Source organism: Gymnoscopelus braueri (genome assembly GCF_963280865.1).
Source record: "Gymnoscopelus braueri genome assembly, chromosome: 12".
Taxonomy (NCBI): domain Eukaryota; kingdom Metazoa; phylum Chordata; class Actinopteri; order Myctophiformes; family Myctophidae; genus Gymnoscopelus; species Gymnoscopelus braueri.
The window spans coordinates 37,529,559-37,556,588 of record NC_137614.1 but is presented as its reverse complement, the minus strand read 5'-3'; the positions used below and the strand labels follow the sequence as shown (position 1 = coordinate 37,556,588).

The following is a 27,030-nucleotide window of genomic DNA, read 5'->3' as shown; positions in this document are numbered from 1 at the left end:
AATCTGAGAGTGTACAAATGTAACCAAATAGATTTGGTTACATTTGTACCCTCCCAGAGTCAAATGAGCACTCAGGATCAGGAATTGACTGTGTTACTCCAGCACTTCGATGCTTGTTGTGTACATGGAAGTAGTGTTGCATCAGATGTTAAAGCTGCAATCCGTAAATGTGATGTCCTATAGGGATTCACACACCCGAGTCTCCTGGGAGCCCAAGCATCTGCCGCTCAGTCAAGAGGCAATCCCAAATTGTCCAGAGGAGATATTGGGCTTATGAGCTTCAGCCTTCAGGCAGTGCTACTTGTCAACCAGTAGGTAGCCTACCCTACACCAGGGTCTAAATGTCTCAATGGAACAGAAAGGAGACCACCTCCAACCACTGCAGACGTAGTGATGATATAGTATTAACATACTCTACTATATTCATTAAAATAAGCTCCGGATTGCCGCTTTAATGTATTTTTGTCGAGTTGTCACATTACCAGATGCCAAACATTCCATGTTCATAATGTACACTGTACAGTACAGTATGTGTGTGTGTGTGTGTGTGTGTGTGTGTGTGTGTGTGTGTGTGTGTGTGTGTGTGTGTGAGTGTGTGTGTGTGTGTGTGTGTGTGTGTGTGTGTGTGTGTGTGTGTGTGTGTGTGTGTGTGTGTGTGTGTGTGTGTGTTTCCTAGCTGCCTGCCTGTGTGTGCACGTGTTGGAATCTAGGCCATCAGTATGTCTTTGTGTCTGTGTGGGGATCAGGCAGTAATGGGCCTGTGTGTGTGTGTGTGTGTGTGTGTGTGTGTGTGTGTGTGTGTGTGTGTGTGTGTGTGTGTGTGTGTGTGTGTGTGTGTGTGTGTGTCTGTGTGTGTGTGTGTGTGTGTGTGTGTGTGTGTGTGTGTGTGTGTGTGTGTGTGTGTGTGTGTGTGTGTGTGTGTGTGTGTGTGTGTGGATTTCATGTTACAGTATGTTTTTACATAATTATGTATGTGGCCACGTGTACAGTACATGCATGTATGTGCATGTATTGTGTGCATGCATTAAGAAGATTAATGTACGTATGTGTGCGTGTGTGCACGTGTGTGTGTGTGTGTGTGTGTGTGTGTGTGTGTGTGTGTGTGTGTGTGTGTGTGTGTGTGTGTGTGTGTGTGTGTGTGTGTGTGTGTGGTTTAGGGGTGTGTCCACTGTGTAAATAGACAGAGATGCAATGCCTCTCTCTCATACTGTGAGACTGGGAACAGCTGGAAAAGCAAACAGTGAGGCCAAACCATGGCCCAGTGGACTGGATGAATGTAGTCCACAAACATGACTAGATGAATGTAGTCCTCAAACATGACTAGATGAATGTAGTCCTCAAACATGACTGGATGAATGTAGTCCACAAACATGACTGGATGAATGTAGTTCAGAAACATGACTGGATGAATGTAGTCCTCAAACATGACTGGATGAATGTAGTCCTCAAACATGACTGGATGAATGTAGTCCACAAACATGACTGGATGAATGTAGTCCACAAACATGACTAGATGAATGTAGTCCTCAAACATGACTGGATGAATGTAGTCCACAAGCATGACTGGATGAATGTAGTTCAGAAACATGACTGGATGAATGTAGTCCTCAAACATGACTGGATGAATATGGTCCTCAAACATGACTGAATGAATGTAGTCCTCAAACATGACTGGATGAATTTAGTCCTCAAACATGACTGAATGAATGTAGTCCTCAAACATGACTGGATGAATGTAGTCCACAAACATGACTGGATGAATGTAGTCCACAAACATGACTGGATGAATGTAGTCCAAACATGACTGGATGAATGTAGTCCACAAACATGACTGGATGAATGTTGTCCACAAACATGACTGGATGAATGTAGTCCTCAAACATGACTGGATGAATGTAGTCCTCAAACATGACTGGATGAATGTAGTCCACAAACATGACTGGATGAATGTAGTCCAAACATGACTGGATGAATGTAGTCCACAAACATGACTGGATGAATGTAGTCCAAACATGACTGGATGAATGTAGTCCACAAACATGACTGGATGAATGTAATCCTACATGATTGGATGAATGTGTGAGGACTACATTCATCCAGTCATGATGACTGGGTCAATGTAGTCCTCAAATATTTTCAAAAATGTTAATTTGTTTTTCAACATTTTTCTGAAATTATCAAAGGAAATTCAAAATTGTTAAAAATAGCTACAATCTCACAACACATTGCAAGTGTTGTATAACTTAGTATATAGGGCACAAATGATTAAAATCACTGGTGTTTTCACTTGTAGCTGAGATGTTAAAGAGAAGGTTTATATGGCTGCCTGGAAGAAGTTGCTCCCTCGGTGATGTTTGTGCGTGGCTTGGAGGTTTCCTCTATTGCTGATAGGAAATAAGATGGAAACTCAAGTGTTGTTTAGCCACTTAACCCAGGGGGAAATATTTGATGGATTATTTCCAGCCATTGCAGTTCTTCAGGACATGTTTCAGGAGCCACGGGTAGGTTGAGAAAGGATACACTCCACAGCACAATATCTCCATAATTATTATCATAAATCATCTCACCTCTAGTGAATGCCAGTTAAATCCGTTCCATCAAATCAAAAGTGATTAAATTAAATACATTAGATATTCACAGTAAAATTCTGAGTGTTGGTGTAACTCTGAGAGTATACTTACTTAATTACTTACGCCTATTACCCCTTCTGGGGCTTAGGCTGAGAGTATAGAAACTAAGAAATGGATACACAAGGGAGTTTTTGGGGTCAATGCTTACATTAGTTAAATGAACCTTACAGTCTTTACTGTGTATTGTAGGTATGTTTTTTCTCTGTTTTGAGCTGTCAAAGTGTAGCTTATGTCCTCTTTTAGAAATTTGCTACCAAATTTCCGCATGGGGACAATAAAGTTAATATACTATAATTTAACTGTGCAACATTGTTACACTCTCAGAGTTAAATTAACACAGCAGAGTAAGATGGGGGGAATGGTATCCTGTTGGAGAAATAAATTAAATTGTTTAATGGATGATTTCCTTTTAAAACCCTTTCAAACAAAATGCCATTGTTCCACATGGAGCACATTTTTCACAATCCCTTTGATACTATCTTCAGAAGCTTGAGGTCATCTTTAGAAACCATGGATACAATCTTCACAACGAATAATGAAATGTTCCATTTTTCGTCAAAACGCTTGGAAAGAGGAATCATTGAGTTGACAACTATACTCCTCCTAATGGAAAATGACATATTTAGATGTTTAGAAGCATGCAGGCCGTTTTATTGGCTTGATATGACAACCTGTTAATGATAATTTCAGCCTGAGGTAAGAATATTAAAAGGGTCTGATATCCATGTGCAAGAACATGAATGCTCAAGCTGTGAGAAAAGTAAAACGGGGAGGAGGGAGACATGGAGGAGGAAGATGAAGAGGAGGAGGAAGAAGAAGAAGAGGAGGAGGTCATTAACAGAATGGCAGAGGACAATCACATCCTTTTCTGAAGGGTGGTCATGTCCCTTGGCTTAGAGGAGGGCTTCGGGCTCAGCAAAGAAGTGGCCAAGGGCCTCGGCTAAGGCTTAAGCCTGATTTATACTTAGTTGTACGATGGTGATGGTGTTATGCCAAGAAAATAGCAGATCTACAAGCTAACAATGCCACACGCTGTTGACACGCTGTTCTACTCACACCTACTGGGGTTAGACTGTCTATTTACACTTGGACTATATTTATACCTGTTAAAATGCTGTTTATGTATTGTTAGTGGACTTTGACTAAACACATCTACACCTGCTAATAGCTCATTTACCACGCTAATTTCCAGGCAGTCCTCAATCATTAACACTTCCCACAATGACAACCGATATGTCTTCAACATTATACTGCATGTTACTAGATAACACCCAGTAAACTATTACAGTAACACTTATGTGAATCCCATCATGTCTATAATGCATTTTAATCATAGTTACATACATCGTAATCATTATAATAGAGTATAAATGTAGTAATAAATACTTGAGTATGCTTTATAACAATAATTCTAACACATTATAAAGAATTCTTACAACTTATAAGGTCAAGTTTCATAATAGTTCATAATTACTGGACACTTACATACATATTGTGTCAACAATCATAGTGTATTGTAATTCTCATAGTTGTCCTACTTTATAATAATGTTATAATGTATTATAATCACTGTTACAATGCATTATAGAGTAACTTTATGTCACTAGGTGGTCATTGAGTGCTTTAAGTAAAATAATAATATTCCTGAAGGTGTAGGCAGTTCTTGCATAGATTTAATGCTATTCTCCCACTTTATTTAAAGCCCTCAATCACCACTTATAGTGATTTATAATCACACAATTATTATAATGTATTACAACTATGAGAATTATAATACACTATGATCCTGGCCAAAATAAAATGGTCTGTGAGTGTCCAGCAATCCTGACGTATATGACCTTGACCTTATAAGTCATTATAAAAACACTTTAGAATGTGTTATGATTAGCCTGATAATCAGACAAGAGAGGCAGTCCACTCAGTGAGTGGGCGGGGTCTATGGTCTGGAGCCAGGCTATGTCATGATTGCATTATGTATTGTATATACAGTATATGATTGAGTACTTTATAAGCAGTTTGCATTGCATTTTTACTTGACGTTTAAGTAATTATAAAATGCTTTATAATATGTTCCGTTATAAAGCATTATGAGTATTTATGAGTTCTTATGACTATAATATAGTGTTGTAAGCTAATTACAATTGAATCACTTGACACTTGCTTTGGCACTGTAAACGTATATTTTCTCATACCAATAAAGCCCCATTGAATTGAATTGAATTGTAGCATGTATGTTTTTAATGCATTAGACATCGGCTTGATTTTGCCTTTCTTTTAAAATCATCCCATCATCCCTGTATCATAAATGTTACTGTTGCCTTCATTTTACCCTCAAAGCCTTTACTGTAAGCAGGCTTACATGGATTCATCATTACCATTCAAGTGAGGTAGGGCGGTGGTTCTCAACATGGGGTCTTTGGGCCTCCAGGGGTCCTTGAGAATCAAAGACGGACGTTCCAGGGGGTCCCTGATAATTAATGCAACTAGAGAATGTACAAGAAAGTCTATTTTGTAGCCTACATACCAGACCATATTGGATTATCGGACCAAATGCATGTTCTTGAATACGAGTCCTGGGTCCGGGTAAAAATCACATCAAATTAGGATCTGTGCCTGGCCTAATGCTTATCATACTTGAATATAAAAAAATAAAAACAGTAACCAATAAGATAGGATACCTTAACTTTTGAATGTGAGAGAGCATCCTCAGTTTTGTTTTGTTTTTAGGGAGAGAAAGAATGGAGATGAGGTTGGTAACAAAAGAATATGTAATGAATTCCTGCTCTTGGCCAGTACTGTGTAATACAGGTCACAAGGTCTCTGTGAAACAGATTTACTTGGTGTATTTTGAAAGGTACGCCAGCGGCATGAGTACGTTCAGGAATGTTCCGTTTCAAGGTGCCTGTCATGAAAGATTTAAGTTTGATATTCTGTTGTGATGGAGATGGATGCTGCAGAAAAGCCCCACAAATCTGTATTTGTGGACGAGACTCCATTAATTACAGGCATTTTGACATCAATTGCATTTGAAAAGATTAATCATTGGACCACTGGACGGCCCTGGTATAAAAGTGAATGAACTGCATGTGTATGCATTTATGATGGGAGGAGAGGAGAAAGACAAAATGGGCTCATGTTTCAGAAGGTATCCTTACAAAAAAAAATCGTTCACATGGATGCAGTTGATTCAGAACGCTGCAGCTCGAGTCCATAAAATCAAGAAAGTGGATCATATGGCTCCAGTTCTTAGATCTTTACACTGACTCCCTGTCTGTCAAAGAATTGATTCCAAAATACTACAGTTTAAGGCCAAAATAAATTTCCTTCAAGTATTTTGTGAAATATACATTTGTGCTATATCATGAAGCATCCAGAGTAGACCTCTCAGGTCGTCTGGGACAGGTCTGCTTTCTTCCCCAGAATCAGAACTAAACGTGGGGAAGCATGTTCCTATCTACAGTATATACAATATGATACAAGTTAGATACTACAGAATACAGATAGATAGTAACACTAAACCGGAAACTGCTATGGAGAGGCTACTGTTGCTAGGCATTATCAGCTGTGTCTAAACATCGAATAATAAAGCCATATGCCCCCTATTTGCCTCATAAACGTTGTGGCACATGCACATACTTTGTGTTGTGCAACAAGTCATCTGGAAGGAGTTTTGCTTCAGTACCAGGGTACAAATGCATTTGTTGTTGTGACAGACTGTCCATTTACTTTCAATTTTAACATGATGAAGTACTTTAATGTCTTTAAATGAACTCAACAAAACTGAATTGAACCCTTTTATGTGGTTTAATAAGCCCTGGACACTAGTGGACTATTGATTTGGGTTGAGGGTTTTAACAGTTATTTAACGAGGAGAGTGTCAATGTTGACCTTTACAGTTAAATTTTTACAGTCAAAGATAAATTGGCACTCTGTATTCTTTTTAACTAGAGGTTTGGGCCCTCACACCTACGCCGATCCAACCGAAATGCCCATATATGGAGATCTCTGTATCTGTCAGTCCTTCCTTGTCCCTTTTATGCCCATATATGGAAATCTCTGATGTCATCAGTATATGCACATACATGCGCATGCCCCCTTTTGCGCCAATATATGGAGCTGACTGATTTGTTTGTGCCTGATGCCTTGTCGACACATTGAGGTTAGACATCACACTCTATATTTGGGCGTAGATGCATTTGGGAACCCCATGGTTATGGCTGAGTCAGCTGGCCGGCCAATTTTAATATGTCCGATAGCGTGGCTCCTACTAGGAGGCAAGCCATCAGGACAAGGGTCTGTCTGTCTTTCTGTGTGTGTGTGTGTGTGTGTGTGTGTGTGTGTGTGTAAGCAAAGCAAAGCAAAGTTTGTTGTTTACCCAGGGTGTTGGACTAAGTGCGAAACTTATTTACAGCCAGACCCTGCATGGAAGCCTTGCTCAAGGGCTATTCAGCGGTGATTCATGATTGATGTGATGAATTGGGGAATCGAACTAGGGACCTTCCGGTATCAAGGCCGCCCCTCTAACCACTAGGCCACCGCTGCCACTGTATGTGTGTTTGTTTGTTTGTTTGTTTGTTTGTTTGTTTGTTTGTTTGTTTGTTTGTTTGTTTGTGTGTGTGTGTGTGTGTGTGTGTGTGTGTGTGTGTGTGTGTGTGTGTGTGTGTGTGTGTGTGTGTGTGTGTGTGTGTGTGTGTGTGTGTGTGTGTCTGTCTGTCTGTCTGTCTGTCTGTCTGTCTGTCTGTCTGTCTGTCTGTCTGTCTGTCTGTCTGTCTGTCTGTCTGTCTGTCTGTCTGTCTGTCTGTCTGTCTGTCTGTGGCTAATCTCGCAAACCACTAGACCGGTCAGTGACAACTTTCTTGAACAGTCTGCCAGTGGAAGGAAGTTACTCCTGTGATGGTTTCACATACATAATCTTTTTATTTTCAGAACCTTTTTTCTTTTATTCTTTTCATTTATTTTGAACACAAACAACACTCAAGACACCCCCCCCCCCCCCCATGTCCCCAACCACCCTGACACATCATAGACAAACCTCAAAACAAACATGACGTCACACATCCACACATCCAAGCTGTACAAAAGGCAACAAACAGACAGGGTGCAACCACACCCAGCTACAAAGACATGGAGGTTGAATGACAACAGAACAAACAGTGATGGCAGAAAAGCGCAGGGGAGTGGGGACCCAAGCCCAAAATGCAGATCTACAAGCTCACAACGTGCCGCCATGCATGGTGAGCTTGTACATCTGATTTTCGGTATGAGACACCTTCACATCACAAAGTATAAATCAGGCTTCAGGGTCAGACAGAGCGATGGAAGGGTCAAGGTTTAACATTCCCTCGTCAACGTCAAGCTGTTGCACAACACGCCAGCCAGACGCAAGGCACACGATTTGTCTCTCTTTCATTGCCTCTCTGCTACCAATCTTCAAGTTGTCCTTCTTGTTTCCAACCTTGCTCTCTCTCTCTCTCTCTCTCTCTCTCTCTCTCTCTCTCTCTCTCTCTCTCTCTCTCACGTAGACTCTCCCGACCTTTGCTCTAGTGAGGATCAGTCAAGATAAGGGATGAGGGGGAGGAGAAGTTGAAGAACAGCTTTGAATGTGTTTTGAAACTTAAGCCTAATGTATACACCATAGCACAAGGGTGTCACGTGCCAGAAATAACTGTTCTAGAAGCTAACAACGTCCCCTTTCGTTGCCCTCTTATGGACTGATGCACCGGTCTGTTATCATAAGATATATGGGATATATATACATATGATATACTAAAACGCATTATACAAACATTATTATCTATGGTTGTATAGTTGCTAGATTTCACAAAGCTCAAACTCACAGTACAGTGACAAAGTGTTGGTTTTGCTGTTTTCAGAGGCTTCAGCAGCATCAGCCCACATGGCTATGCACCTGTTCCAGAACGTCCTCAGCTTCTCTTTTTCCCATGTGAGCCTATAAAGCCCTAGTTATACGTTGTCATTCGACGGTGTCGCATGTGGAAAATAGCTGACCTACAAGCTCACAACGTGTGGTGCTGTGAGCTTGTAGGTCAGCTCATGACAGGTCAGCTCATGACAGGTCAGCTCATGACAAAAAATGAGGCTATGCCTCCTTGGTGTGCATGGATTGTTCCCCTGTGAGAACTGCCTTTCCTTTGTGAATCTACCATGTGGATGGTTATCTGTGTTTCCCTTACGCTGCTTATTTCTGCCTCATGCGGCTACCTTCTTATATATGGACCTGCTGTTATGGGCTGCTACCTTTCAGTGATGAAAGAAGTGCTCACCTTTTTTACTTGAGTACCAGTATCAATACCCTATTGTAGAAATAGTCTGTTACAAGTACATGTTCGGTATTAGAGAATTTATATTCTGATGCCAAAGTATTGGCATCAAAATATACTTAAAGTGCCAAAAGTAAAAGTACTCGTTTCCCATTTCACAAGTTTTCAGCTCACATGAAGCTCACAGCAAGCTCACAACACGTCGCAAAGCGACGTGAGCTTGTAGATCGGCTATTTTCAAATTGCCAAAGTATATAGGTCTGAAGTGGTTTAGTAATAATAATCTAAATATAAAAAGTAACAAGTAAAAGTACAATATTTGTCTTTAAGATGTAGTGGAGAAGATGATTGAAAATTGGAAGTACTACAGTAAAGTAAAAAACAACATTTTACTTCTTAAGTACAGTACTTGAGTAAAAGTACTTAGTTACTTATTATTACTTATTATGCTGTGGTATATAGACAGTACGTAGATATCTTAGATTTTGCTCTCTCTCTCCCCACCCCCTTTTTTCTGTCTTTCCTGGAAAATGACAAAATGATGGAGCTTGCACGAAAATGAATTTCACCCACTGATTTACACCTCTAAACCTGTGATGTGATACATAAATCTGATTCTGATTCGAACATTACCCTGATGAAGCCCTGTAGCCCTTATCACTTATCTTTCACAACATTGTTTATGTTAGTTATTATTTGTTTTTATTGTTTTCCCTTTTCAAGTCCTGACACCTTGTCATACATACTGAACATTAATCCTTTGCTGAAATGACACCTTTCATTTAAAGTGTAGCTTCAGTCAGGAGAAAGCGGTGGATACTGCAATTATGTCCGGAAAAGGCCCTTATGGGTCCATGTGGTTCCATTGGTACACTCCCAGAGTTAAATTAACACTGAGGATTTTGATGTGTAGACCCTGTCCTTGGAAAAGCTCTCAATAATAAAACCCTTGACATGAAAAGGAAAATAAATAAGTAGGTACTATCTTTGGACAATGTTTGTTTGTCCTTGTCACTTGTACTTGAAGCAAATAAACATAGTTAAAAGTTGAGTCTCTTTCTTTGTCAACCACTTAAACCCTAGATACTAGGCCCCCTCCTTTTTTAACCTCTACACACCAAATCTACTGGGTGAAAATAACAGATCTAGAAGCTAACAACGTGTCATGATGTGAGCTTGTAGATTGGCTATTATCGATGTACGAGCAAATTTCAATCTACAGGAATGTTTTCTTAGTTGTCTTTTGGAAAGTGTGTTTTGGGTGTTTATGGTGTGTGTTGTTGTTGTTTTTCTCTCTCTTTTGTATCTACAGTAACCTACATTTGTTGATCACCGTGATATAATTTGTCTCGTTGATCAGCACAGATATATTTTTGTTTTAACCATTTGTATCATGGCAATGCTGTTCATCCTTTGTGTATGTAAAGACAATTCTCAATAAAATATGAGTCATAAAAAGAAGAATGTTTGGCCCAGAAGAGGGACACTAGGGTTCATGTGGTTAAAATACCAGAGGTTTCTCCTCTACTTTTAGTCATTCATTGTGCCGCAGTGGCAGCTTTGCCGCCCCCCTCCCACCACATGTGACCTGCAGTAGACACACTAAAGCAGGGGTTAAACACAGGACACACACCATGTGACCATTATGATTGGCAGCGGGCGGTGGGGGGCACACAGAGAGACAGAGATATAGAGGGAAACAAGGACAATGACAGCGAGAGAGAGAGGGGGGAGGTGGAGAGAGAGACAGCGAGAGAGTGAGAAAGAGAGGTAGAGAGATGGAGTTAGAGATGGAGAGAGTGAGAGAGAAATAGACTGATGGAGAGCGAGAGATGGAGAGAGAGGGAGAGAGAGAGAGATGCAGAAAGAGAGGGATGGAGAAAGTGAGAGAGTGATGGAGATTGAGAGAGACAGACACAAATATAGAGAGAGAGAGAGAGAGAGAGAGAGAGAGAGAGAAAGAGAGAGAGAGAGGTGGGGTGTAAGTCGAGCCCACTGCAAAGTGATTGGTTGATGCCTAACAAGCCCCCAGCGCCAGCCTCCGCCTGTCTGTTCCTGTTTATGACCATTGTCCAATCACAGTGCAGTGACGTGGCTGACCACACACGCACGCACGCACGCACACACTCACGCACAGACACACACACGCACACCATGACGCACACACACAATAAAGTAGTACAAAAGCAAACTAGAAATAACAAGCCACTGTATGTCTCCACCCACCAGTTACAGTTTTCTGTAATTTGTCTGTCCAAACCCATATCCCTATGTACTGAAGACTTTGAAGGAATTTTATAAAAGATATCTATGGATATTATTTTGGTGTAATACAAGACATCGACATAATGATATTCCAGTGAATAATCTTCCAGGGAAAAACATGTATGTAGCGTGGCTCCCATGGGGCAAGTTATTCAGAAGAGGGTCTGTGTGTCTGTCTATTAGTACAGACATTGCGTAAGTGCTCTACAGATGTTAAGGTCTCACTGTTTCGAGCATTGGAGTACATGATTAGCACGACGCAGCAACTTAAGGTGGCACATGATGATGCTATGCGGTTGCTGTTGTTGTTGTTGAGTATGGCACAGTGCCAGCCAACTGTCTGTCAACAGGAAGGGGTGCCTACCTGTCAAGCTCTTTTAAGGAATCATGTCAACTAGAACAGTGGTCCCCAAACTGGGGGTCCAGTTTGGGAACCACTGTTCTAGTCGACAAACTGGGGGTCCAGTTTGGGAACTGGACCCCCAGGATGATTAGCTTGATGTGCAACATTGTTTTCTCACTAGACAGTGAACAAACCAACATACTGTATAAGTGTATACAGGGTATCTGCACATTTCTAAAGTGACAATTTAAGGACTTTTGAGAACTTTTTAAAACCAAATTGTCAAATGTAAGAAAGATCGACAAGCTCTACAAGCTCACAGCGTCTCGCAGTGCAAGGTGTTGTGAGCTTGTAGATATGTAGACTATTTTCACAATATGTATCTGTGGAACAGAGTCAAACTTAATTCCAAGTGCTTGTCAGGGTCGGGGGTGTTTGGGGGGTCGTGGCATGAAAAGTCTGGGAACCCTTGGACTAGAAGAGTCGGATTAATGTGTCATTGTGGTGTTAACTAACTCTGTAAAGAGCTATAACGCTTCTCATCAATGATGTGGAGGCATTGGCAGCCTCTATGGCCTTTAAACATTTTGTTTTTATATTTTTATTGTTTGTTTATTTTTGTATTGTTTCTGTGTTTATCTGATATGGACTGTGAGTCTGAAATAAAGACCAAATTGAATTGGAATTAATTGAATTAAAATGGAATTGTCTGTGATGGGACTCAATAAAAATAAGCAGCTTTCCAATTTAATATCAGTTAGACCAGGGGTTCCCAAACTTTTCCATGCCAAAGGACCCCCAAATAGCCATAGCCTCTAGCTGAGGCCCCAGTAATGAGATTTTTTTATAAAATAACATAATAATACAATAAAATAAAGAAGAAAAGAAAATGAAGAGGGCAAAAAAAATGAAAATAGCCAATCTGATATGTTTGATATTTATGTTTGATAATATCACAATTTAACAATTTAATAAAAATAAATATTAACCCTGACATTAACAAAATGAAGCTAAAATAGCAGATCTACAAGCTCACAACGTGTCACGTTGTGAGCTTGTATCAGCTATTTTTGCTATTTGTCGTACAACGTATTATAGGGCTTTGTGTCAAATTGGCAGGATGAGGATTTCATTTGAGACTTGGTTTTGGTGAAAGCTGAAATGGTAATGGGTTCAACCTGATTCAGTGAATTCGGGTTGTTCAGTGAAATTGAAATGTCAAGGCTGGCAAAATCTGGAGCTGGATGTTCTCTGCTCTGTTGATGAAGTATTGTAGAAATCCTTCACATTTTCCAAATTATGGTTCTAACATGGAGAGTAGCTGGGGGTGAAACAGCGGAATTAATTAGTTTAAACAGGGTCCTGGCTGGGGTTGTTACTGTTATTTGTGATGATGTCAGAGTAGTAATTGGATTTGGCTTTTTCTTTTTTTTCTATTTTTTTTAAGCCTGCTGATTGTTCCCTCAATTTGCTATTAACAAATGAGGGAAGCATGCAGTTTATTTGCCTTCTCTCTTTTCTCCAATCTCTCCTTGTAGATCAGATGTGTTCATTGAGCCATGCCTGTGCGTTTTTTTTTGGCATTCTGGTCCAGGATAGATAGAGGCAGTTTCTGTACAAATTGTTGATCATGTCATCAACGTCATCATACTGCTCAGAGGGATATGAATTGAACGAGGATTCAAAGACATCACAAAAAGCACTCAAAAGTACTCATAGTTAAAAACACAGGATCTATTGAAGCAGAGTGCTCAAGGACAGAACAGGGAAGTGGGGCATTAAAAACCACAGCTTTGTGGTCTGTCTGACACACAAACATCAAAGTCCACACTATTTCAAAAGATGTTTTCAAAGTTTAAACAATAAAACTTTTCATCAATTAAGATGAATAAATTAATACACGTTTCTAAAGTATTTCATAAATAAAACCATAAAATCAAATAATGTCCATTAATAAAAACACAAAAATGTTTAAGAAGTAGTGAAAATAGCAGATCTACAAGCGACACGTTGTGAGTTTGTAGATCTGCTATCTTCACCAGTTTGGATCCTGGGCAAACGTCTAATTTCTCTTTTGGGTCTCGAGCTAAAAAGTTTGGGAACCACTGCCCTAGACAGTTGGAACTTTGCATGCACACACACTCGACAGCTGCTTCCAATAGCAAACACCATCAAGCCGGTAGGGAAGTGTGTGTTTAGTAGTGTGTGTGTGTGTGTGTGTGTGTGTTGCATGTTTTCTTTATATGTGTATATCTGACAAACCTTTTATGTGACAACACAAAGAACTGCAATGGTTTTTAAACATGTTCATTTATTTACACTGTGTGAGGAGGTTGAATTTATTGTTGGTCACCTGTCTCTCCTCCTCAGTGCTGGCAATTCGGATCAATCGAATTTTAATAATTAACATTAACAGTAATTTGTCACCTGAAATAGGTACTGTATTTGGAATTTGTTTTGTTAAAAAGGGTAATTGTGTATGATAACTCATGGGCGGTGGTTAGCCGTATTTTGAATTAATTGAATTACCAATTAGGCCTACTAACTGTGTTTTAGTATGGTCCACCTGCTATATAATGGAGGCTGGAAGTGTTGTGTTAAGTTTAGGGGGGAGCTGCCAGGGCCTAGGGGATAAAGGGTGTTACCCTTATTGAGTTCTTGGTTATTTGTTTTTGTATTTCCTATTTTTGGAACTTTATTTTTGGCCAGTCTTACTATTTATTTAATAATATTCATTATATTATTTTTGCCCGGCTTGCACTGTATAAATCCTGCAAGGGAACTAAATTCTTTGAAGTCTTAGACATCGGCCAACTGTTACAGACGTACATAAGTAAGTAGGGTTCGATTTGTAAAAATAATCCCTTAATCAATTAAGCCCTACTGTATATACTTCGCTTTACAACAAATAGCAAAAACGTAGCAAATTTCGGATCTACCTGTCCATAAACCAACATAGCCTGCTTTTGACAGTAGCAACCTTTCTGTATCCAGCTGGCTCACAGCCTCAGCCAACTGTGCTATAAAAAGGCCATGACCCTTGAAGCGTTGTCTGTACGGCCTTGGCATCCTATGATCCTTCACACATTGCTCACACTTTCTCCACTATACACCATGCTGGTTTGTCTTCCTCTGAAGCCCCTGAAAAAAACACCTAAAAAAAACCTTCATATACCATATAAATACAAAAACATGACATAAATTACATAATACGAATAAACTTAAAGTGTGGAGGATCCAAATGGATAATATTCACTCCACAAACAGCAAGGTTGAGCAGTGGCTCAGGCGCCCCCCGTTCGAACGGTGGCATCTCCTGGCTTTGTGTCCAAATGTCCGTGAGCAAGACAAAGAAACCCTGAGTGCTCCCCATGATGAGCAGGTTGGTGTCTTGTATAGCTGCCAACACCAACACCAATTGTAACAGCGCTACATAAATGCAGATGATTGTGTTCTGCGCCTCTTGATTGTGCCCTTGACATTTGAACATTTCACCCCAAAAAGTGAGTCATCTCTCCTGATCATTCCCACCAAGATCCATGAAAATGTATCCAGCCCTCAATTCTCAAGTTATGCCCTGAACACTTACACCCAGAATACTCTCAGTCTTGTTTTATGCTTAGCACTTTAATAAAGAGGCTTAATTGTTCTTCTGATGCTGTTGTGTCCCGCTCCTGAGACGCACTGGCCCTGCCTTCGCCTGGCTAAGGCGCGGCAGAACTCCCTTTCTTACCCTGAATACTTTGTTACTGTACGCCAACTAGCGGAAATAGCTGATGTAAAAAGCTCACAAGACATTGCGTTGCAAAGCATATTGTGAGCTTCTTACATCAGTTATTTTTGCAGAATGTTGGTCTATTAAGACATGCCCAGAATTGGGATGCTGGGCTTCATCATCTCTTCTCTTCTCTACTAAATAGAAAAACCCAACACACACAAAGGAGAGATTACGATACTCTGCCACGTATTGCTGCAGGCGGGTCATTATCTAGAAACTTGACTACTTGGCTTCAATGAATTGAGTGATGACTGACATAGCTCTATGGAATGTTGATTTCCATACTTTACATTGTCTGTTGATACTCAAGTGACTCTGCTTTTGCTAGTAATGTATGCTATGGTACAGTGCTTTCGTTTTTAAAAGGGAGGAGAAAACTATGCAGAGCTCTCCAGCCAGGTAGGTGGATGATCTGACTAAAGGTAGCTCTCCACCGCATCGGTTTTCGGCCGACTCGGCGTCGGAAAGCGTTGGAAAGCATCTGCCGCCGATTTTTTTTTACTATTACTATTTTTTAAATTTTATTTCAAGCAGTTTTTTTTCAAAGCCTTAATTGAACTCATGTACTATACTTACCTGGTACCTATAGATTAGAATTTTTTGTAAAATGCTAGTTTCACGGTTTCTTGGTTTCATGGGGTTAAACCATGAAGGACATTTAAAGGAACATTCCATGCAGTTTTGTGTTGTTTTGGTTAAAGATGCAAACAATCTAACTGGAATGTAAAAGCAATGTGGCTATTGTAACTGAATGTAATGTGATGTATGGAAAAGAAAAGAGAATATTCTAACTATTGAATTTTTGTTTTAGAAGAAAAAGAGAAACAAAGAAAAAAAGATACAGAAAAGAGAAGAAATATAGGTTTTGAATTGACAAATTCTGCTGAGGAAGGCTGACTGGAGAAAGACGTTGTCACCTGTCTCATCCATTTTATCGTGTTTTAAGAGGCTTTACCAGAGCTTTCTATCAGCATGCTTATCTGCTTATGGGTCTTGAACCTGAGACCTGTAATAACACATGCCGGACTGGTGAGTTGGTGATCCGGGTTTGTTCCCAGCTCAGATCGCTACACTATTGTCAGATTGTCGTTAGCAATAGACCAGTGCCATTTAAGAGATGTCATGTGTGCAGATAGGAGGGTCCAAGTCAAAGCATCAAATGGCAAAATCAGGACATCATGCACAAACTGCAGTAATGCCTGCACAAATTGGCGTTGTTAAGTATGAATGACAACGGTTTGTGTTTTACTTGACATCAGCCCAGAGCTCTGGTCGGCACATATAAAGTGTGATATTTAGACTGCCACTTCGTCCGAAAGAGGTAGTGTGAGAGAGAGAGATAAAAGGCCAAACCTTCCATTCCCAAAATACCTACACTTCATTCCTATGTATAGAAGCAGATTTAATGATGGAAGGAAGGAGTGAGTTCTGAGTGTCCATATATATGCCTGCGCCTTCACCTTCCTCCATGAACACATGAAGAGGAGCCCCAACAACCCCTACTGCCAAATGCTGGACAGAAATGGACAGCTCACCTCAGCAGCCTGTCAGAAAATAAACTGCTCTGTAACCAGCCAGAAAAAAGGAGGGACAGATGAACCAAAATCTAACAGTCATCAACAGTTTACCAAGAGTTTAGCTCAGGCGGGAGACGTAAAGACACATCGGCTGAGTCACTCTGGAAAGAAAACCTACACCTGTAAACAGTGTGACAAGAGTTTCAGTCTGCCAGGTAATCTAAAGACACACCAGCGTATCCACACTGTAGACACTTTTCCACTTGTCCACAGTTTCAGTCAGTCCGGTGAATTGAAGATGCACCAACGTATCCACACTGGAGAACAGACATTCTATTGTAAACAGTGTGACAAGAGTTTCAGTCAGTCCAGTAACTTCGAGACGCACCTGTGTATCCACACAGGAGAAAAACCTTTCCACTGTCAACAGTGTGACAAGAGTTTCACTCAGTTAGGTACACTAAGGGAACACCAGCGTATCCACACTGGAGAAAAACCTTTCCACTGCAAACAGTGTAGCAAGAGTTTCACTGTGTTAGGTACATTAAGGAAGCACCAGTGTATCCACACTGGAGAAAAACCTTTCCACTGCAAACAGTGTAGCAAGAGTTTCAGTCAGTCCGGTGACTTGAAGAAGCACCTGCGTGTCCACACTGGGGAAAAACCATTCCACTGCAAACAGTGTCTCAAGAGTTTCAGTCAGTCCGGTGACTTGAAGAAGCACCTGCGTATCCACACTGGGGAAAAACCATTCCACTGCAAACAGTGTCTCAAGAGTTTCAGTCAGTCCGGTGACTTGAAGAAGCACCTGAGTATCCACACTGGAGAAAAACCTTTCCACTGCAAACAGTGTAGCAAGAGTTTCAGTCAGTCCGGTAACTTCGAGAGGCACCTGAGTATCCACACTGGGGAAAAACCATTCCACTGCAAACAGTGTCTCAAGAGTTTCAGTCAGTCCGGTAAATTGAAGATGCACCTGCGTATCCACACTGGAGAGAAACCATTCTATTGTAAACAGTGTGACAAGAGTTTCAGTCATTCAGGTACTCTGAAGGCACACCTGCGTATCCACACTGGGGAAAAACCATTCCACTGCAAACAGTGTCTCAAGAGTTTCAGACAGTCAGGTGACTTGAAGGCACACCAGCGTATCCACACTGGAGAAAAACCTTTCCACTGTAAACAGTGTGACAAGAGTTTCAATTGGTCCAGTAACTTAGAGAAGCACCTGCGTATCCACACTGGAGAAAAACCTTTCCACTGCAAACAGTGTAGCAAGAGTTTCACTGTGTTATGTACATTAAGGAAGCACCAGCGTATCCACACTGGAGAAAAACCTTTCCACTGCAAACAGTGTAGCAAGAGTTTCAGTCAGTCCGGTGACTTGAAGAAGCACCTGCGTATCCACACTGGAGAAAAACCTTTCCACTGCAAACAGTGTAGCAAGAGTTTCACTGTGTTATGTACATTAAGGAAACACCAGCGTATCCACACTGGAGAAAAACCTTTCCACTGCAAACAGTGTAGCAAGAGTTTCAGTCAGTCCGGTGACTTGAAGAAGCACCTGCGTATCCACACTGGGGAAAAACCATTCCACTGCAAACAGTGTCTCAAGAGTTTCAGTCAGTCCGGTGACTTGAAGAAGCACCTGAGTATCCACACTGGAGAAAAACCCACCTTTCTCCCACCCATTTTGCCAGCCTAGGCTGGCTCAGGGTGGAAGACAGGGTTAAACAACTAAAAATGGGACTGGCCTTCAAAATTGTAAATGCAAATTTGCCCGATATGCCCCCTATTCCCGCATATCTGAGTAAATACCTCCAAAAGGTTAGCGACACCCACAGTCACAATACCAGAGGGAGCGTTAACAACAATTTGGTACCACCCACCCATAAAACAAACATGGGCAAATTCTCCTTCTACAGCACTGCCACCCAGGATTGGAATAGTCTAACTCCATCCCTCAAAAAATGCAGTTCGCTGGGCTCATTTAAAGGAGCCTTAAAAAATCACCTTTCAGGAGGCCAAAAGAGGAGGTAGTACCATTTTCCCGTTAGACAGCAGACCCTCCCCCCCCCTGTTCTTGTACATATTTTTTCCCCCTTTTTATATATATTTTTTGTTGTTGTACATAGTGTTATTTTTTTTGCTTGTAATGATATTTGAACTGTGGTGCCACTATATATGTCTATGAATTGAATACCAAGGCCCTCATTGGAAACAAGTCCGCAAGGACTTTTATGAACCGACCTGTTAGACAAAGTATTTTAAATGTAACTGTGCTGTTTTATATTTTTTGCCTAATAAAATATTCAATCAATCAATATTCAATCAATCAATCCACTGTAAACAGTGTAACAAGAGTTTCACTGAGTTAGGTACACTAAGGAAACACCAGCGTATCCACACTGGAGAAAAACCTTTCCGATGAGTTGTAAGCTTGTAGATCGGCCATTTTCACTAAGTATTTACCCTTTTTTTTTTATCATATATTTTTTAAAGGAACAGTTTTTGACATACAAGGTTTCCACCAACAGCGACGATATATACAGTATTGCTCTGTATCAGTATGCCAGTCAGTTTAAGCCTAAGAAATTTCACGGGACTGGGTCGACAACCTGTCCTGGCGGGGATCTGCGCCTGTTGCACACAGCAGTACAACAGGTGAACACAATTAACTTCAATGAGGGAATTTGTGTGTGTTGCGCAGCAAAAACGTGCAAAATAAATGTCAAACTATCATGATTCTAGCTACTGAAAACGTCCCATTTGGATCATTGTTGACAAACAAACAGAAGAGAAAGGATTATTTGTTTCTTGTCCATTAGAGTGGTGAGATCACAGCTTCTCTCTTTTTTGAATGATAGCCTAAACTTTGAATTTATTGCTGGCTGGATATTAACAACTCTTTTACTGCCATGGACGCGTTTTCAAGTCAATTGGTACTTGGTCCACATTGCCATTTTTTTGTTTTTTCACACAGAACCAGAGATAAGGCGATCAGAAGATTTACTGCTCCATTCACTCCCTGGTTAACTTATTACTTAAAAATGCTGTATCTCGGCTCCTACTTCTTTTTTACTATGTATTTTTGGTCCAGACATGCTATTTTCAAAGGCGGGCGACAAATGTCAATGAGGTAGCGATGACCTTGTTGACATTTGTGAAACCATTCAGTGAAACCCTCAGTGATTAGCAACCATCAGGGGATCAATCATACTGGAGATAAATATTCTGTGACTACTTAAAAAGGTTATAAAACACAAAAATCGCTGGCAGTGGGTGAGTTTATTAATGTATATGTCGCAGGGAGATTGGCATTCGTTGGGAAATTGGAAAGGTATGCTCGTTTTTAGGCGCGAGGCGGGGCTTCGGCGCGAAGCGGGGCTTTGATGCGAGGCGAACGCTGAGGAGCGCTGAAAATAAAATGGATAATATGAGAGAAGCTCTAGTGTGGCTTGCATTGCCCTCTAAAGTTGGTTCTACAGAATTGCCTAGTAACAGGTGTGTTGATTAGATAGACAGATTAACGTCACCAGTCGCAATCAAAGTGAATCGATAACAAAGGGGGAAGCGAGGAGGGGGGGGGGCCGGGGGGTGAAAACTAGCTACATATTGGTGAGACCGATGTATCGGCCCGGCTCCATTCTGCTGTGTTTTGCAAGCTAGGAATAGCTCTGTTACACCCTTGTAATTTATTCTTCTACATGTATTAGTCTGCTTTGTTTCAATTCTGTCACCAGAGCCCCGGCCGATTAGAATATGGGAGCCCAGTGTGGACCGTCCGTTCAGAGTATGAGAAGCCATTGGCAAGCACTTTTCTTGTATGCGTTCCTTATGCAGAGATCAAATATCAAAGATAAATTGAAGTTTTTCTTTGTGACATCCCTCCCTCTGGCACGGTTAAGTCAGAGTCTCACTGAAGTGACAATAAGCCATTAAGCGCCAAATGAAGCCAAGTACGTAGCTCGGCGTGTCAATGTTTGATGTGCACTGATCGTTTAGATTCAACAATCACTCAAACAATCAAACAAACAATCAGTCATTCAAATCATTGACTTAAACAGGGAAGTGCAACTGAAATTGAGATATTACAAATAAATAAATAACATAAAACAAATAGAGTAACAAATAGCACTAATAAGTGAATAATAGAGAAAAATATAAAAACTTGCATGCAACAATGTGCTGCTGGACAAACATCCAAGTGAAAACTAGACATATCGAGATTGTAATTCCTCCACCAACCAGTTTACATCTGTGTCTGTCCAGACTCCGGGCAGACATTGATTTGTAGTGATTGAAGACTTTGAAGGGATGTAAGGAACATGATTTGGGAGGTCACAGTGACCTTGAACTTTGACCTTTGACTACCTACTTCTAATCAGTTCATCCTTGTGTCCAAGTGGACATTTGTGCCAAATGCCATGAAAATCGCCATTCCTGGGATATTTTGGCATAAATATATTTAGCCGAGTTAAGAACAGAGTAGGACATTTAAATTGTTCTTCTGATGCTGTTGTGTCCCGCTCCTGTGACGCACCGGCCCTGCCTTCGCCTGGCTAAGGCGCGGCAGAACTCCCTTTCTTACCCTGAATACTTTGTTACTGTACGTCAACTAGCGGAAATAGCTGATGTAAAAAGCTCACAAGACATTGCGTTGCAAAGCATATTGTGAGCTTCTTACATCAGTTATTTTTGCAGAATGTTGGTCTATTAAGACATGCCCAGAATTGGGATGCTGGGCTTCATCATCTCTTCTCTTCTCTACTAAATAGAAAAACCCAACACACACAAAGGAGAGATTACGATACTCTGCCACGTATTGCTGCAGGCGGGTCATTATCTAGAAACTTGACTACTTGGCTTCAATGAATTGAGTGATGACTGACATAGCTCTATGGAATGTTGATTTCCATACTTTACATTGTCTGTTGATACTCAAGTGACTCTGCTTTTGCTAGTAATGTATGCTATGGTACAGTGCTTTCGTTTTTAAAAGGGAGGAGAAAACTATGCAGAGCTCTCCAGCCAGGTAGGTGGATGATCTGACTAAAGGTAGCTCTCCACAGCATCGATTTTCGGCCGACTCGGCGTCGGAAAGCGTTGGAAAGCATCTGCCACCGAAAAATTGTTACTATTACTATTTATTTTATTTTATTTCAAGCAGTTTTTTTTCAAAGCCTTAATTGAACTCATGTACTATACTTACCTGGTACCTATAGATTCGAATTTTTGTAAAATGCTAGTTTCACGGTTTCTTGGTTTCATGGGGTTAAACCATGAAGGACATTTAAACGAACATTCCTTGCAGTTTTGTGTTGTTTTGGTTAAAGATGCAAACAATCTAACTGGAATGTAAAAGCAATGTGTTGTAACTGAATGTAATGTGTGGTATGGAAAAGAAAAGAGAATATTCTAACTATTGAATTTTTGTTTTAGAAGAAAAAGAGAAACAAAGAAAACAAGATACAGAAAAGAGAAGAAATATAGGTTTTGAATTGATAAATTCCGCTGAGAAAGGCTGACTGGAGAAAGACGTTGTCACCTGTCTCATCCATTTTATCGTGTTTTAAGAGGCTTTACCAGAGCTTTCTATCAGCATGCTTATCTGCTTATGGGTCTTGAACCTGAGACCTGTAATAACATATGCCGGACTGGTGAGTTGGTGATCCGGGTTTGTTCCCAGCTCAGATCGCTACACTATTGTCAGATTGTCGTTAGCAATAGACCAGTGCCATTTAAGAGACGTCATGTGTGCAGATAGGAGGGTCCAAGTCAAAGCATCAAATGGAAAAATCAGGACATCATGCACAAACTGCAATAATGCCTGCACAAATTGGCGTTGTTAAGTATGAATGGCAACGGTTTGTGTTTTACTTGACATCAGCCCAGAGCTCTGGTCGGCACATATAAAGTCTGGTATTTAGACTGCCACTTCGTCCGAAAGAGGTAGTGTGAGAGAGAGATAAAAGGCCAAACCTTCCATCCCCAAAATACCTACACTTCATTCCTATGTATAGAAGCAGATTTAATGATGGAAGGAAGGAGTGAGTTCTGAGTGTCCATATATATGCCTGCGCCTTCACCTTCCTCCATGAACACATGAAGAGGAGCCCCAACAACCCCTACTGCCAAATGCTGGACAGAAATGGACAGCTCACCACAGCAGCCTGTCAGAAAATAAACTGCTCTGTAACCAGCCAGAAAAAAGGAGGGACAGATGAACCAACATCTAACAGTCATCAACAGTTTACCAAGAGTTTAGCTCAGGCGGGAGACGTAAAGACACATCGGCTGAGTCACTCTGGAAAGAAAACCTACACCTGTAAACAGTGTGACAAGAGTTTCAGTCTGCCAGGTAATCTAAAGACACACCAGCGTATCCACACTGTAGACACTTTTCCACTTGTCCACAGTTTCAGTCAGTCCGGTGAATTGAAGATGCACCAACGTATCCACACTGGAGAACAGACATTCTATTGTAAACAGTGTGACAAGAGTTTCAGTCAGTCCAGTAACTTCGAGACGCACCTGTGTATCCACACAGGAGAAAAACCTTTCCACTGTCAACAGTGTGACAAGAGTTTCACTCAGTTAGATACACTAAGGGAACACCAGCGTATCCACACTGGAGAAAAACCTTTCCACTGCAAACAGTGTAGCAAGAGTTTCACTGTGTTAGGTACATTAAGGAAGCACCAGTGTATCCACACTGGAGAAAAACCTTTCCACTGCAAACAGTGTAGCAAGAGTTTCTGTCAGTCCGGTGACTTGAAGAAGCACCTGCGTATCCACACTGGGGAAAAACCATTCCACTGCAAACAGTGTCTCAAGAGTTTCAGTCAGTCCGGTGACTTGAAGAAGCACCTGAGTATCCACACTGGAGAAAAACCTTTCCACTGCAAACAGTGTAGCAAGAGTTTCAGTCAGTCCGGTAACTTCGAGAGGCACCTGAGTATCCACACTGGGGAAAAACCATTCCACTGCAAACAGTGTCTCAAGAGTTTCAGTCAGTCCGGTAACTTCGAGAGGCACCAGCGTATCCACACTAGAGATAAACCTTTCCACTGTAAACAGTGTAACAAGAGTTTCAGTCAGTCCGGTGAATTGAAGATGCACCTGCGTATCCACACTGGAGAGAAACCATTCTATTGTAAACAGTGTGACAAGAGTTTCAGTCATTCAGGTAATCTGAAGGCACACCTGCGTATCCACACTGGGGAAAAACCATTCCACTGCAAACAGTGTCTCAAGAATTTCAGTCAGTCAGGTGACTTGAAGGCACACCAGCGTATCCACACTGGAGAAAAACCTTTCCACTGTAAGCAGTGTGACAAGAGTTTCAATTGGTCCAGTAACTTAGAGAAGCACCTGCGTATCCACACTGGAGAAAAACCATTCTATTGTAAACAGTGTGACAAGAGTTTCAGTCATTCAAGTACTCTGAAGGCACACCTGCGTATCCACACTGGGGAAAAACCATTCCACTGCAAACAGTGTCTCAAGAGTTTCAGTCAATCCGGTGCCTTGAAGAAGCACCTGAGTATCCACACTGGAGAAAAACCTTTCCACGGCAAACAGTATAGCAAGAGTTTCAGTCAGTCCGGTAACTTCGAGAGGCACCTGAGTATCCACACTGGGAAAAACCATTCCACTGCAAACAGTGTCTCAAGAGTTTCAGTCAGTCCGGTAACTTCGAGAGGCACCAGCGTATCCACACTGGAGAAAAACCTTTCCACTGTTAACAGTGTAACAAGAGTTTCAAGTCCGGTGAATTGAAGATGCACCTGCGTATCCACACTGGAGAGAAACCATTCTATTGTAAACAGTGTGACAAGAGTTTCAGTCATTCAGGTACTCTGAAGGCATACCTGCGTATCCACACTGGGGAAAAACCATTCCACTGCAAACAGTGTCTCAAGAGTTTCAGTCAGTCAGGTGACTTGAAGGCACACCAGCGTATCCACACTGGAGAAAAACCTTTCCACTGTAAACAGTGTGACAAGAGTTTCAATTGGTACAGTAACTTAGAGAAGCACCTGCGTATCCACACTGGAGAAAAACCTTTCCACTGTAAACAGTGTAACAAGAGTTTCACTGAGTTAGGTACACTAAGGAAACACCAGCGTATCCACACTGGAGAAAAACCTTTCCGATGAGTTGTAAGCTTGTAGATCGGCCATTTTCACTAAGTATTTATCCTTTTTTTTTTTAATCATATATTTTTTAAAGGAACAGTTTTGGACATACAAGGTTTCCACCAACAGCGACGATATACAGTATTGCTCTGTATCAGTATGCCAGTCAGTTTAAGCCTAAAAAATTTCACGGGACTGGGTCGACAACCTGTCCTGGCGGGGATCTGCGCCTGTTGCACACAGCAGTACAACAGGTGAACACAATTAACTTCAATGAGGGAATTTGTGTGTGTTGCGCAGCAAAAACGTGCAATTTCTTTTTCAAACTATCATGATTCTAGCTACTGAAAACGTCCCATTTGGATCATTGTTGACAAACAAACAGAAGAGAAAGGATTATTTGTTTCTTGTCCATCAGAGTGGTGAGATCACAGCTTCTCTCTGTTTTGAATGATAGCCTAAACTTTGAATTTATTGCTGGCTGGATATTAACAACTCTTTTACTGCCATGGACGCGTTTTCAAGTCAATTGGTACTTGGTCCACATTGCCATTTTTTTGTTTTTTCACACAGAACCAGAGATAAGGCGATCAGAAGATTTACTGCTCCATTCACTCCCTGGTTAACTTATTACTTAAAAATGCTGTATCTCGGCTCCTACTTCTTTTTTACTATGTATTTTTGGTCCAGACATGCTATTTTCAAAGGCTCAGTGAAACCCTCAGTGATTAGCAACCATCAGGGGATCAATCATACTGGAGATAAATATTCTGTGACTACTTAAAAAGGTTATAAAACACAAAAATCGCTGGCAGTGGGTGAGTTTATTGTCGCAGGGAGATTGGCATTCGTTGGGAAATTGGAAAGGTATGCTCGTTTTTAGGCGCGAGGCGGGGCTTCGGCGCGAAGCGGGGCTCTGATGCGAGGCGAACGCTGAGGAGCGCTGAAAATAAAATGGATAATATGAGAGAAGCTCTAGTGTGGCTTGCATTGCCCTCTAAAGTTGGTTCTACAGAATTGCCTAGTAACAGGTGTGTTGATTAGATAGACAGATTAACGTCACCAGTCGCAATCAAAGTGAATCGATAACAAAGGGGGAAGCGAGGAGTGGGGGGGGTGAAAACTAGCTACATATTGGTGAGACCGATGTATCGGCCCGGCTCCATTCTGCTGTGTTTTGCAAGCTAGGAATAGCTCTGTTACACCCTTGTAATTTATTCTTCTACATGTATTAGTCTGCTTTGTTTCAATTCTGTCACCAGAGCCCCGGCCGTTTAGAATATGGGAGCCCATTGTGGACCGTCCGTTCAGAGTATGAGAAGCCATTGGCAAGCACTTTTCTTGTATGCGTTCCTTATGCAGAGATCAAATATCAAAGATAAATTGAAGTTTTTCTTTGTGACATCCCTCCCGCTGGCACGGTTAAGTCAGAGTCTCACTGAAGTGACAATAAGCCATTAAGCGCCAAATGAAGCCAAGTACGTAGCTCTGTGTGTCAATGTTTGATGTGCACTGATCGTTTAGATTCAACAATCACTCAAACAATCAAACAATCAGTCATTCAAATCATTGACTTAAACAGGGAAGTGCAACTGAAATTGAGATATTACAAATAAATAAATAACATAAAACAAATAGAGTAACAAATAGCACTAATAAGTGAATAATAGAGAAAAATATAAAAACCTGCATGCAACAATGTGCTGCTGGACAAACATCCAAGTGAAAACTAGACATATAGAGATTGTAATTCCTCCACCAACCAGTTACCCTTTACATCTGTGTCTGTCCAGACTCCGGGCAGACATTGATTTGTAGTGATTGAAGACTTTGAAGGGATGTAAGGAACATGATTTGGGAGGTCACAGTGACCTTGAACTTTGACCTTTGACTACCTACTTCTAATCAGTTCATCCTTGAGTCCAAGTGGACATTTGTGCCAAATGTCATGAAAATCGGCATTCCTGGGATATTTTGGCATAAATATATTTAGCCGAGTTAAGAACGGAGTAGGACATTTTATTTAGGTGCTTAAAGACTTTCATAATAACTTTTAATTATTTTTGCTTATTATT

At 41.0% G+C, this 27,030-nt stretch overlaps 1 protein-coding gene across 1 annotated transcript in view; it reads right to left on the bottom strand.

The window, feature by feature from the left end:
• The window catches only part of calcrl2 (calcitonin receptor-like 2), a 218,421-nt gene that overhangs the window by 55,130 nt on the left and 136,261 nt on the right, over positions 1-27,030 (bottom strand). The window lies entirely within an intron of this gene.